At 42.4% G+C, this 15,072-nt stretch overlaps 1 protein-coding gene across 2 annotated transcripts in view; it reads left to right on the plus strand.

Annotated features, from left to right (window-relative positions):
• The window catches only part of TRIM33 (tripartite motif containing 33), an 82,043-nt gene that overhangs the window by 13,582 nt on the left and 53,389 nt on the right, over positions 1–15,072 (plus strand). The window contains exon 1 of one of the 2 annotated variants that reach the window (XM_023515487.1): positions 3,814–3,818. The exons of the other annotated variant lie outside the window; for it this stretch is intronic. The gene's annotated coding sequence lies outside the window, so the exon portion shown is untranslated. Of the gene's footprint in view, positions 1–3,813; positions 3,819–15,072 lie in introns of those variants that run through there. 2 annotated transcript variants of the gene reach the window in all.

Genomic DNA, 15,072 nt, shown 5'->3' on the forward strand with positions numbered 1-15,072 from the left:
TTATTGTTGTTTGGCGGGCCTGGGCTGGATTCGAACCCACCACCTTAGGTGTATGTGGCTGGTGCCTTAGCCGCTTGAGCCACAGGCGCCGAGCCAACACCTGGTTCTTTTTAGAGACGAGGTCTTGATCTGGCTCAGGCTGGTCTGAACCTGTGAGCTCAGGCAGTCCACCCTCCTTGGTCTCCCAAGTCTGCTAGAATTATAGGCATGAGCCCCCATGCCCAGCCTTTAAGAAGTTTTTTTTTCTTTTCTTTTTTTGAGACAGTCTCAAGCTGTCGCCCTGGGTAGAGTGCTTTGGCATCACAGCTCACAGCAACCTCAAACTCTTGGGCTCAAGCGATTTTCTTGCCTCAGCTTCCCAAATAGCTGGGACTAGAGGCACCCACCACAATGCCTGGCTTGTTGTTGTTGTTGTTGTTGTTGTTGTCATTGTTGCTTTAGCTGGCCCGGGCTGGGTTTGAACCTGCCAGCCTTGGTGTATGTGGCCAGCGCCCTACCCACATACACCAAGAGCTCCAGGTGCCGCCCTTTAATAAGTTTTTTAAAAGCAGGAAAATGAGTGAAAGATTTATTGGATTTGGTGATTAACCTAATGTTTTGGATCAACTTAGGCCATGTAAAGGAGATATAAAGAAAGCCAATCAGGGCGGCGCCTGTGGCTCTAAGGAGTAGGGTACCGGCCCCATATGCTGGAGTTGGCGGGTTCAAACCCGGCCCTGGCCAAAAATTGTAAGAAAAAAGAAAGCCAATCAAGTTATTTCTTAGAAATCTATAATAATAGCTCAGGACCTAGAGATGACAGACATCATAGAAGTCAGGCTTATTCTCTAGATAGATAAATAAAATGAGAGGCCCCGGACTCTGTGGAGGGTGGTAAGGGTGAGGTATTAGGCTGACATTAGGGAGATAAAGTGTGAATTTGCCCACTAAGCTGTGAAACCTGCACTCTCTCTAGCTTGCTTCCAGATTGCCAGTAGTGATACTTTTTTCATTTTATTGCCCCTCCCTACCTCCTCTTTAGGATTTATTTTATTTTATTTTATTTTATTTTATTTGAGACAGAGTCTCACTGTGTTGCCCTCAGTAGAGTGCTATGGTATCACAACTCACCGCAACCTCAAATTCTTGGGCTTAAGCGATTCTACTGCCTCAGCCTCCCAAGTAGCTGGGACTACAGCCTCCCGCCACAATTCCTGGCTATTTTTTGGTTGCAGTTGTCATTGTTGTTTAGCAGGCCCGGGCTAGGATCGAATCCACCAGCCTCCATGTATGTGGCTGGTGTCCTATTCACTGAGTTGTGGGTGTTGAGCTGCTTTTAGAGTTTAGAGACCTTTTCATGATCTGGAGAAAATTCAGAAGTTCAGATAGACAACCAGAAAAAGAAAACAAGATCTTGGGAAAGTATCAGTTAACTAATGCAAGAAATTTTTTGAAGACTGTAGAGTCACCAGGATAAAATCTTACATTTATCATCTAGAATAATGATTGTTTGAAAAATAAAAACCCGGCTCGGCACCTGTGGCTTGAGTGGCTAACGCGCCAGCCACATACACCTAAGGTGGTGGGTTTGAATCCAGCCTGGGCCCGCCAAACAACAATGACGGCTGCAACCAAAAAAAAAAAAAATAGCCAGCTGGGCGTTGTGGCGGGTGCCTGTGGTCCCAGCTACTTGGGAGGCTGAGGCAGGAGACTCGCTTGAGCCCAGGAGTTGGAGGTTGCTGTGAGCTGTGATGCCACAGCGCTCTACCCAGGGGGACAGCGTAAGGCTCTGTCTCAAAAAATTAAAAAAAAAAAAATAAATAAAAACCCATATAGCATTATAAAATGACAGTACCCTATGGATTAAAATTAAGATCAAGAAAGTTTCCAAAGAATAGATTAAGCGACCAGCAATGAAATGGAAATCAAAATGTGGTTTTTCAATATTGCAGTACCAGAAACTAAGGGATAGTGGAACAATGTCTTCAAAAGTTGGGAGGTGAGGGGAAAAGATTTTTAACCTAGCATTTTGTAGCTAAACTATAAATCAGTGTTGAGGATAAGATGTAGGTATTTTTTCAGCTTGCAAGGATTCAGAAAATTTGTTTCCTATGCATTTCTTTCTGGAAACTCCTAGATAATGTGATCTATCAAAATAAGTTACTAACCAAGAAAGTAGAAGACGAGAGAATGCCAAGAATGACAGTGGTTTAGTAGCTAGTTTAGACTGAGACGTGGAAACTGGGGACCCTCTGAAGGAGGTCTTCAGGAGAAAAGGGAATGACATCTATTTATTTATATTGGGTCATTTGAAAAATAATGTTGACAAATTTGACATGTGATAGTTCATGAGAAACATTAGAGATTGTCAGCATGGGGCAAGATGGAACCTACACATTTGGAGAGAGTTTGTTTCTCCTGAAATGGTCATTTTAAGGCTGTTCTTATTCTTAAGTCCGTATTTGGAGTGAACATGGTGTTGACGAGTTGGAACTAGAATTTCTTTTCCGTTGACAAGTTACAAGAGAAAGGTGCAAACTCACTTTACCTTTGTTACCACCATTTGTGTCCTCCTTGTCATCATTGGCCTTAAATCTACTAGGATTAATATTAATTATGTCCTTTATCTGTCAGCCAAGAAATATTCCATACTCCCAGGCATCCCCTCATCTGTCATACTTTAATTCCCAGAAGGCTGTGCACATGCCTGATTCTGTCCCTCTCTGCCACTTTGTTCTCTGGAATTTGTGGTTTGTCATCAGAGTCTGGATCCTCAACCCCTCCTTTTGACCCTTTTCTATGCCTTTGCTGTAATGGACACAGCTTGTCCTGTAGCTGTCTTACTTAGTGACAATTTTTTTCTTTCATATCTCATGTATTATTGAGTCTGGGAGGTAATGAGTTAGGTCTTGTCTTTACTGAGAAGAGAGGAGAATGATTTGTTTTTTACACTATTCTTTGTTCCCTGAAAATCTCCAGTTTTTAAATTCTTCTTATCACCCATAAATCCTCATTGCTGCTGTCATCTGAAAACTCTTGGATCATTCATTCCCTGTCATCTCTCAGAGAATGGAACACTACTGAATTCCTGGCAATTTATTGTACATAGATTTGATGCTTCAGACACTCTAGTCTTTGTGTTCTTTGAACTCCTTTGCAACATTCTTGTTCTTTATATTGCTGCAGTCACGCACACCTGATCATATACTAGACCATGTCTTTCCAATAATTGGTTCAGTTTTAAGCATTCCTCTCTGTGACGTCTCCTATCATCCAGCTCATTGTTTATTACCAGACTTTTTCAATTATTCAGCCACAGTAACTTCTATTTTAATCCATTGATCCTACTACCCTTTCACTTTACCTCATTTCTTTGTGTTCTCACTTAACTTTTCCAAGTTTAATGTTGTGGCTAATTATTTTACTCATTCCCTTGCATTTAGCTTTGACTCCCATATCCCACTTTTTGAACTTGTTTGGGAAAACCACAATTCTCCTTTTTTTTTTTTTTTTTTGGAGACAGAGCCTAAGCTGTCCTCCTGGGTAGAGTGCTGTGGCATCACAGCAACCTCCAACTCCTGGGCTCAAGTGAGTCTCTTGCCTCCGCCTCCCAAGCAGCTGGGACCACAGGTGCCTGCTGCAATGCCCGGCTATTTTTTGGTTGCAGCTGTCGTTGTTTGGCGGGCCTGGGCTGGATTCGAACCCACCACCTTGGGTGTATGTAGCTGGCGCCTTAGCCACTTGAGCCACAGGCACTGAGCCTACAATTCTCATTAAACCCAGCTTCCCTCCTATCGTGCTTTGTTTATCCAACTGAACATGGCAGGAAAAAAACATAGGTTTGGCAGCTCCTGTAGCTCAGTGGGTAGGGCGCCACCCACATATACCGAAGATGGTGGGTTTGAACCAGTTCTAGGCCAGCTAAAATTGCAATCACAAACGCAACAACAGGCTCGGCGCCTGTGGCTGAAGTGGCTAAGGCGCCAGCCACATACACCTAAGATGGTGGATTTGAATCCATCCGGTGCTTGCCAAAGAACAATGACGGCCACAGCCAAAAAATAGCTGGGCGTTGTGGCAGGCGCCTATGGTCCTAGCTACTGGGAGGCGGAGGCAGGAGACTTGCTTGAGCCCAGGAGTTGGAGGTTGCTGTGAGCTGTGATGTCACAGCACTCTACCCATGGGGATAACTTGAGGCTCTGTCTCAAAAAAACAAACAAATAAAAAACCAAATGCAACAACAACAAAAATAGCCAGGTGTTGTGGCAGGAGTCTGTGTTTTCAGCTACTTGGGAGGCTGAGGCAAGAGAATCACTTAAGAGTTTGAGGTTGATGTGAGCTGTCATGCCATAACACTCTACTGAGGGCGACATAGACTCTGTCTCAAAAAAAAAAAAACATATGCCATCATGATACCAACTGGTCTCATTCTCAATTCATGATCACTTCCCTCAAGGAGACCTTTAATGTTGTCTAAAAATCATATTGTGCATTCAGATCTTAAATTCTTCTCTTAAATGTTAAATATTTCATCTTTAATCATCATTTGCTTCTCCTTTCGTTGAGAAAACTGACACAATCAAAACAGAACTTACATAGACTCCTTCTGTGACATCTACTTCTCTACCAAAGCACCTGCACCTACATTTTTGTCTTTTCCTATGCAAAGCTGAATTTTATCCCCCTCTCTTAGACAAGGACATTGCATCTGAAATTTGCCCTTCTGTCTGCCAAATTGTTAGTTTTTCATTTTCTGACAATTCCTATCAGTATTTGAATATGCTATTTTTCTTTCATCTTTAAAAATGAAAGAAAACAAAAATCCTCTTTTTTTTTTGAGACAGTTTTATCATGTTGCCCTCTGTAGAGTACGGTGGTGTCACAGCTCACAGCAACCTCAAACTCTTGGGCTTAAGAGATTCTCTTGCCTCAGCCTCCCAAGCAGCTGGGCCTATAGGCGCCTGCCATAACACCTGGCTGGTTTTTTTTGTTGCAGTTGTCATTGTTGTTTTAGCTGGCCCAGGTGGGTTCAAACCCACCAGCCTCGGTGTATGTGGCCACTGCCCTACCCACTGAGCTATGGGCACCACCCCGGGGACTGCAGTTTAATACATTCTGGTTTTTTTGACAACCAGAAGACCACATGGTTTTCGTTTTCCTGGTACCACAACGATTACTTCTAAGTCTCATTTGCTTATTTTCTTGCTGCTTCTGTATTCGACATGCCAGGGTTTACACCGGGGTGGGGAAACTTTTCATGTTGAAAGGCCACATTAATTTAGCTGTAATCAAACACAACTGCATCCAAGAAACTTCAGTTAGATATACTGAAAATGTACATTATTTTGCCAAAATCTAACTACTGTGTACTTAATAATGTACATAAATGAAAACTTAATTTTAATGACTTTATTATGTGTGCTTTTTGTTGGAAAACATTTGACTATTTGGTTGCAGCCTGGACATCTGCAGTTGCAATTGATCCTCTAGGTGGGTATCAGTCATCTGGGACCTTAATCCCGGCTTGATTTGGGTTAGGTAGGACAGTGTAGATTGACAACAGTAAGTAGTTGAAAAGCAAGAAAACATTTTGATCCTTCTTAGCATTAGACAATGACTTAAATATCATCTACTGAGAGCTCAATTGATTCCATCTGTAGTTCTTTAGGTACCTTGGTGATAACAACTAGGTGAAGCTAAAATGGTAATTGGAGTGTAATAGTATGATTCTTAAAGTCAGTGAACCTTTCGTTGTATTCTTCAACTAACAGGTCTATAACAGCTGTGTATTCTTCAAATGATTCGGGCGTATCATCTTGCTCACCATCTTGCTCTTTGCTAACTGGGAAAGTGTTCATCTGAAATTTCCTTTTAAAGAAGAAGTGTTTTTGAAAAAAGAACTTATTTTGAAATGTTTGGGGTTTGGGGGCATATATGTCACATATAGATTTAGTTTTACCTTGCAAAGAAATATTCAAGTCATTTTAATACGACATATTACACAGAAATGCTGCATTCCTATAGAAATCTTTTATCAATAATTCACATTGTTGATTCTGTCCTTCATAAAATTTGATGTGTTCTCACAGAGATAATTTTGTCTAGCACCTACCCCTGCATAGCCACTGTACTTTAGAATGATGTGGTAAATCCATACTGAACACCTCATCATTCAGCATTAGCAGGCTGCAGAACTGTGGTGTAGCAGCCATCATTTTAGCCCTTATTGCTTACTCATATTCTAATTGTGCCAGTTAATCTAGTAGGATTATTTATATAGAAGTTGAATTAAAAAGTATTAATAAAAATAAAAGGGGGCTGGACTCAGTAGCTCATGAGTACTATAATCCTAGCACTCTGGGAGGGCGAGGTGAGTGGTTTGATTGAGCTCATAGGTTTGAGACCAGGCTGAGCAAGAGCAAGAGCCTGTCTCTAATTTATAGTCAGGCATTGTGGTGGGTGCCTATAGTCCCAGCTACTGGGGAGGCTAAGGCAAGAGGAATGCTTGAGCCCAAGAGTTTAAGGTTGCTGTGAGCTATGATGCCCTGGTACTCTACTGGGGGCAAGAAAATGAGACTGTCTCAAAAAATAAAAAATAAATATAGGGTTCTATAAAATTTGGGCACATTTACAAGGCCACACTTAAGGACCTAGAAGGCCACAGATTTCATATCCCTGTTTTACTTCATTATCTAAACTAGTCTTAAACACATGGTATTTAGTCTTTGTGCATTTTAATGTGTGGCCCAAGACACTTCTTATTCTTCCAGTGTGGCACAGAGAAACTGAAAGGTTGGATACCTTAAAAGGGAAGTAGTAGGGCAGCGCCTGTGGCTCTGTGAGTAGGGCACCGGCCTCATATACTGAGGGTGGTGGGTTCAAACCCACCCCCAGCCAAACTGCAACAAAAAAGTAGCTGGGCGTTGTGGCAAGTGCCTGTAGTCCCAGCTACTTGGGAGGCTGAGGCAAGAAAATCACCTAAGCCTAAGAGCTGGAGGTTGCTGTGAGCTGTGATGTAACAGCACTCTACTGAGGGCGATAAAGTGAGACTCACTCTTTAAAAAAATAATAATAATAATAAAAAGGGAGGTAGTAGTAGAAACATGGACACAGTTCAGGAAATCACTGCAGTAATCCAGGCAAGAAGTGATGGTGACTGAGACCAGGCTACAAGCAAAGGAGATAGTAAGTGGTGAGATTTGGCAGTATATTTTGAAGGTAGAGCCAAAATTTTTTTGATAAATTTGGATTTGGTTGTGAGAAAAGAGCAGATTCAAGGATGGCACCAGAATTTTTTGCAACTGAAAAACTGCAATTACCACAAAGTGAGCTGGGGCAAGGCTGCCAGTGAAAAACGTTTAGAGAAGATTAATAGCAGTTCAGCTTTAGTTGTCCACATTTGTATTTCTAGTTTATATACAGCTCGCTCAACTTTCAGATTTGTCTGTCCTATAGCTATTGTTGACATTTCTCACTTGAGTGTGTTTTTCTTTCTTTCTTTCTTTTTTCTTTTCTTTCTTTTTTTTTTTTTTGGTTTGGAGACAGTCTCACTTTCTCGCCCTCATTAGAGCATGTGGCATCATAGCTCACAGCAACCTCCAACTCTTTTGGGCTTAAGTGATTCTCTTGTCTCAGCCTCCCGAATAGCTGGGACTAGGCACCTGCCACAATGCATGGCTATTTTTTGTTGCACTTGCCACTGCTGTTTTAGCTGGCTGGGGCCAGGTTTGAACCTGCCACCCTCGGTATATGGGACCGGTGCCCTACCCGCTGAGCCACAGGTGCTGCCCATTGAATATGTTTTTCTTTTTTCTTTCCTTTCCTTTTTTTTTTTTTTTGTAGAGACAGTCTCACTTTATTGCCCTAGGTAGAGTGCTGTGGTGTCATAGCTCACAGCAACCTCCAAATCCTGGGCTTAGGCAATTCTCTTGCCTCAGCCTCCCACGTAACTGGGATCACAGATGCCTGCCACAACATCTGGCCATTTTTAGAGACAAGATCTCTGGCTTGGCTGGTCTCAAACTCTTGAGCTCAGGTGATCCACCAGCCTTTGCCTCTCAGTGTGGTTTTATTTTTGTTAAGGAACATCTGTGGTGGAAAGCCTAAGTTATTTTCCCAAGTCTCTCTAACTTGATGGGACTCAGCTTCTAAACTCGTTTCTTGGAAGAGCTTGTTGAGGCTTGGTATTAGATGTTGTTAGGATAGAGCAGGCCTAGGGTAGAACTTACTTCATGGTGTAGTTCTTTCCTCCTCCTGCCTTTTTTAAATGTTAGGGCCCTCCCTGGGCCTAGAAAGGGACTAATGGGGCTTCATCAGCCTCTAGCCCTGTTCATCTTTGCATGCCTAGAACAGTACACGGCCCAGAATCCATAACTGCGGAATAACTGTTTTGTTTACTGTCACCTCACTTGTTCATCCCTTTTCTTCAACCCTAGGATTCCCTTCCCTCAACAAAGCCTAGTGGTTTAAGAACATTGGCTCCCAAGTCAAAACTCTGAATACAGATCCAGTTTCTGTCATTTATTAGCTTTGTCACCTTGACTATGTGAACTGACTGAGTCTTAGTTTCTCTACATGTAAAATGGGGATCCTAACTCCCAGCTAACAGGGTTGCTGTGATTAGCTCACATGACATAAGTGAAACAAACACTAGGTCCAGTACTTAACTGTGCAATAGAAGTAGCTGTTGCTAACAACCACCCCAAACTCCCACGCGTTTCCCTACAGCTGCTCCTGCCACATATCACTGCAAAGGCAGATGGATACCCATTCCCAGGGTTCCTGACTCTCACTTCATTGAGATCCAGCCCCTATGGCTCTACCACTTAGGGGAAGGAGGCCAGACTCCAGAAAAAAGTAAAAGCAGTTTTTTCCTTTAAGGTATGACTTTTCCGGTTTCTCAGGTCGATGTTCAGGGAGGTTAGCAAAGTCTCTTCCGCTCTTTAGCATTCAGCAGGAATTCTATTTTCCAGAACTCCTTGGCCTCTAGTTTTTCTCTTTTAGTGTCAAATTGACAGCAACTGCTATCTGGTAACCTAGCATAATCTCACCCTGTCATATATGAGGTCCAACAGTTAAGTTCACAAACTCATCCTAGAAAAAGTGCTACATTCCTCGTTGCTAAGTATCACTGTAATAGTCACCAGATGGCCAAGGAAGTACTTTGTAGTGGTACTTAGCAGTGAAGTTTGTAGAACTTTTTCTAGGATGAGTTCATGAATTGAATTGTCAGAACTCATGTAGTGCAGAGCTTGGCCAAAGACTTGTGAGAAATTTGTGTTTATTTTCTACCTTCCCTTTCTCCATCTATCTCCCATTCCCTAAACTCATCCCTTGGGTTTCAGCCACTTGGAGGTCTTAAGTCCTGATTTCTGTCTATGCTCTGCTTGGTCTCCCATGCTCTGCTAGTTTTCGTGGAATTGCCCGCAAAGAGAGAGGCAGGATGATTGTAATGATCTTTAAAGGAATACAAATTTTGACTGCCTGTGGTCCACTGACCGAATATAGTTGCCTTATAATTTCCATCTTACACAGGTTTCGGTGGCAAGGCTAGTCTGGTACTGGTTTCTCTGTCCTAACTGAAGGTGAAAGTCACCTTTGTTCTACCTAAACTGTCCTATTGCAGTTTTGTGTATCATTAGATAGGATATTTGTAAATTATTTTTTCCTTTCTCACAGGACTTCTTTTTTTTTTTTTTTTTTTTGGCTGAGGCTGGGTTTGAACCCACCACCTTCAGCATATGGGGCCAGCACCTTACTCTTTTGAGCCACAGGCACTGCCCAGGACTTCTTTTTTTAAATTTATTTTTATTAAATCATAGCTGTGTACATTAATACAGTCATGGGGTACAATGTGCTGGTTTTATGTACAATTTGAAATTTTTTTTTTTGAGACAGAACCTTAAGCTGTTTCTCTGGGTAGAGTGCCGTGGCATCACAGCTCATAGCAACCTCCAACTCCTGGGCTCAAGCGAGTTTCCTGCCTCTGCCTCCCAAGTAGCTGGGACTACAGGCGCCCGCCACAACGCCTGGCTATTTTTTGGTTGCAGCCATCATTGTTGTTTGGTGGGCCCAGGCTGGATTCGAACCTGCCAGCTCAGGTGTATGTGGCTGGCGCATTAGCTGCTTGAGCCACAGGCACCAAGCCAGTTTGAAATATTTTCATCAAACTGGTTAACATAGCCTTCACGGCATTTTCTTAGTTATTGTGTTTAGACATTTATACTCTGTACATAGTAAATTTCACATGTACCCTTGTAAGATGTACTGTAAATGTGGTCCCACCAATTACCCTCCCTCTACCCATCCTCCCCCCTTTCCTGTAAATTATTTTTGAGGATCAGTGTAATTTAAGAGACAGTGGCTGGTTAAAACCTAATATCACATATTTTTTCTTGAAGAGTTAAGTTTATAATGGTGGACATCTGAAAAGAATGATAGAAGTGAAATTTCTCTGAAATCTTTCTAAAAGAAATAGATTTTCTGGCCAGGCGTGATGGCTCACGCCTGTTGTCCCAGCACTGTGGGAGGCTGAGGTGGGTGGATTGCCTTGAGCTCATAGGTCAAAACCAGCATGAGCCAGGGTGAAACCACATCTCTACCAAATAATTGCCGGACGTTCTGGCAGGTGCCTGTAATCCCGGCTACTTGGGAGGCTGAGGCTAGAGAATCCCTTTAACCCAAGGACCCAGGGGTTGGTGGAGGTTGCTGTGAGCTATGATTGCACAGTACTGTACTGAGGTTCACAAAGGGAGACTCTGTCTCCATAAAAAAAAAAGAAAAAAGAAAAATGAAAGCAAAATTTAAAAAAAATAGATTTTCTTAGAATTATGCTTTTATTTGTTTTTTATTTTGTATTTTTTGAGAGAGTCTCATTCTGACATCCTGGGTATAGTGCCTTAGCATTAACCTAGTTCACAGCAACCTCAAATTCCTGGGTTCAAGCAGTAATCCTGCCTTAGCCTCCCAAGTATCTGGGACTACAGGTACCCGCCGGGATGCCTGGCTAAGTTTTCTATTTTTAGTAGAGATAGGATCTCACTCTCGTTCAGGCTGGCATTTGAACTCTTGAACTCTTGAACTCAAGCAATCTACCTGCCTTAGCTTCCCAAAGTGCTGGGATTACAGGCGTGAGCCACCACACCTAGCAGAATTAGGCTTTTAAATTAAGATTTTTTTTTATTTTTTATTTTATTTATTTATTTATTTTTGAGACAGAGCCTCAAGCTGAGCCCCTGGGTAGAGTGCCATGGCTTCATTGCTCACAGCAACCTCCAACTCCTGGGCTCAAGCGAGTCTCCGCCTCCCAAGTAGCTGGGACCACAGGCGCCCGCCACAACGCCCGACCACCTTTTGGTTGCAACCATCATTGTTGTTTGGCGGGCCCGGGCTGGATTTGAACCTGCCACCTTAGGTGTATGTGGCTGGCGCCTTAGCCGCCTGAGCCACAGGCGCCGAGCCAAAATTAAGATTTTTGTATGGGCAAATATATAAAATTATTTTTGTTTTGTTTTTTGAGATAGAATCTGACTTCGTCATCCTTGGTAGAGTGTCATGGTGTCATAGCTCACCCCAAACACGGGCTCAAGCAGTCCTCTTGCCTCAGCCTCTCAAGTAGCTGGGACTATAGGTACCCTCTTGACATCAGCTAGGTTTTAGAGATGGGGTCTTGGTCTTGCTCAGGCTGCTGGAATATTGAGCTTGTGTCGAGCTCCCAGACTCTGGTTATCCACCCAACCTCAGCCTCCCAAAGTGCTAGGATTACAGGCATGAGCCACCATGCCTGGCCTTGTATGTATAAACTTTAAAGCCAGATATTTACCATTCTAGATGTATATTAGAACTATCTTGGGAGATTTTTATAAAGTATATTAATGCCTCATTCCTATTCCAGGTTAGTTAAGTAAGAATCTTATATTATGGCCTAGGTATCACATTTTTTATTTTTCACAGTATTTTAAGAATATTAGCAAATCATCCCAGGTAGTTTATATTATTCAGTGAAGGTTGAGAAAAGCTACTTTAGAAGAACCTTTGCCAGCTGGGCGCAGTGGGTTACGCCTGTAATCCTAGCACTCTGGGAGGCCGAGGTGGGGTGATTGCCTTAGCTCACAGGTTCGATACCAGCCTCAGCCAGAGTGAGACCCCCGTCTCTAAAAATAGCTGGGCATTGTCCCAGCTACTCGGGAGGCGAAGGCAACAAAACTGTTTGAACCCAGGAGTTTGAGGTTGCTATGAGCTATGATACCACGGCACTCTGAAAGTAACCAAGTGAGATTCTGTCTCAAAAAAAAAAATGTTTAAAGTTAGTAGCTAAGTGATTCTCAACCTTTAGAAAAACAATGATGGCTCGGCGCCTATAGCTCAACCGGCTAAGGCGCCAGCCACGTACACCTAAGGTGGCGGGTTCGATTCCCCAGCCCGGACCCGCCAAACAACAATGACGGCTGCAACCAAAAAAGAGCCGGGCGTTGTGGCAGGCGCCTGTGGTCCCAGCTACTTGGGAAGCGGAGGCAGGAGACTCGCTTGAGCCCAGGAGTTGGAGGTTGCTGTGAGCTGTAATGCCACGGCACTCTGTCCAGGGGGACAGCTTGAGGCTCTGTCTCAAAAAAAAAAAAAAAAAAAAAAAGAAAAACAATGATTGACTGACTGATTGGCAGGTTCACACTGTTGTTGACAGGCTGGTCTTGAACTCCGAGGATCATGTGATCCCCCCCTCCCCATGCAGTGGTGCTATAGGCGCCAAGCCTATTTCTGTTATTCTTAGTTTATAATATATAATGAAGTAAGTACACAGCTCACCATAAAGCAGAAACACTCGGAGCCCTTAGCTTGTTTCCCTGCAACTGGAGGATTCCAGTGCTAGCATTAGCACTTCAGCTCTACCTCAGATCACCAGGCATTAGATTTCTCAGAAGCAGCACACAACCTAGATCCGTCACATGATGGTTTATAGTAAGGTTTGCGCTTCTGTGAGAACTGAATGCTGCTGCTGATCTGACAGAAGTGGAGCCACGGTAGTGTTGCCATGTAGTGGCAAGTGGCTATGAATACAAATGAAGCTTTGCTTGCTTGCTGCTTACCTTCCGCTGTGCAACTGGTGTCATTCCAGGCCATGGGGTACTGGTCTGCAGCCAAAGGGTTGGGGACCACAGACTTAGAGTGTCTGAATTAAATCCCGGACACATAATTTTTACTTAGATATTTTAAAATTCTGAAATAGCTCATTGTGACTAAAATACCCATGTTAACAATTATTTAGGCTGGGCCTGGTGGCTTGTGCCTGTATCCTAGCACTCTAGGAGGCCTAGGTGGTAGGATTGCTTAAGCTCAGGAGTTCAGGACCATCCTGAGCAAGAGCAAGACCTTGTCTCTACTAAAAAGAGGAAAAAAATTTATCCTGGCCTTGTGGCTGGTGCCTGTGGTCTCAGCTACTTGGGAGTCTTAGGCAGGACATTCTCATGAACCCAAGAGTTCAAAGTTGCTGTAAGGTAGGCTGAGATGGTACTTTAGCCTGGGGAGTTCAGTGAGACTCCTCCCCCCACTCCCCAAAACTACTTTATAATGCAAGATTAAGATCTAAGAAATTACCTTCAAATATTTATAGATTAAAACTACACTGAATCAATTGCTGGTTATTCATAGGAAGTATTTCAACTACAATTTTTAATAGTTACGAGGAATATTTAGCTTATTTTGTTAGCTAAGAGAATTTTGTTACCACACTACCTCATATTGTGTCTTACTTTTCAAGCCTTTGGTAGTTTTTCTTGTAATTATACAATTGAAGGTGAACAGAAGCAAATCTGATTACCACTTTTCAATCAATCCTCTGTCCACTCCCCACCCCACCCCCTAAGTAGAGAAAGTAGCCAGGCATCATAGTGGGCAACTGTATTCTCAACTACCCCAGAGGGTGAGGTAAGGAAATGACTTGAGCCTGAGAGTTTGAGGTTGCTGTGAGCGATGACATTATAGCATTCAACCCAGGGCACAGAGTGAGATTGTCTCAGAAAGGAAAAAAAAAAAAGAAAGAAAAATAGTGTGTTTGCTGTTTCTTGCTCATGTGAGTGCAAGATTTTTTTGAAATCAGATTTAGAAACATTTATTTGAGAAGAGAAATTTATGCAAGATTAAATTTTATGAATTAGAATTTTGTGAGTTTTGGTAGTAGTTGACCTTTCTACTGTATGCTTTTCTTTTTGTTGATATAATCAAACTCCACCTCAAAAAAGATCTTTCTTCCTCACAGTGTAAATAAATCTCATTAGGTCAAATATTTCTAACTCATACAGATTAGCATAGTGAAATTTTTTACTAGACATAGAGTAATAATGGTATATAGATTAAATCAAATATTGCTCCTTAATGAAGGTTCTCTCTTTAAAAGTCTTTTACATTAAAATAATCCATATGGATTTTTCTGTGCTATTAATTTTTTTTCTTTCTTTATCCTTTTTTTGTAGAGACAGAGTCTCACTTTATCACCCTCGGTAGAGTGGTGTAGCATCACAGCTCACCGCAACCTCCAACTCCTGGGCTTAGGCGATCTCTTGCCTCAGCCTCCCGAGTAGCTGTGTCCACCAGAACACCCTGCTATTTTTTTGTTGCAGTTTGGCCAGGGCCGGGTTTGAACCCGCCACCCTTGGTATATGGAGCCGACGCCCTGCCCACTGAACCACAGGCACTGCTTGATGTGCTTTTAATATTTTATACAAGTTTAAATGTACTCAACTTTGCAGACTTTTTTTGCTTTAAAAATATTCTCTTTAAAAATGTTAGGCTGGTAAATGTTATTACTATATGTGTTTTCTACCACAATAAAAAGATTTCTTTAAATCAATGCACAAAATGAAAACCTTACTTGCCAGCTGTTTTCAATAACAGATCTCCATATTGCTTGCTCTACACCAGGGTTCTCAACTTGTGGGTTGTGACCCCTTTGTAACAATGAAAGTACACTGCGGCATTAGGAAGGTTGAGAACCATTGCTCTTTATTTCTCCTCTACTGTCCTCCATTCTTCCTTTATTTCTTGAATTTTAGCACTAAGCAAACCTCCTTCTCTTTTTTTCTTTTTTCTTTTTTTTTTTTT

This window comes from Otolemur garnettii, unplaced genomic scaffold (assembly GCF_000181295.1).
Source record: "Otolemur garnettii isolate 467f Iridium unplaced genomic scaffold, OtoGar3 scaffold00073, whole genome shotgun sequence".
Taxonomy (NCBI): domain Eukaryota; kingdom Metazoa; phylum Chordata; class Mammalia; order Primates; family Galagidae; genus Otolemur; species Otolemur garnettii.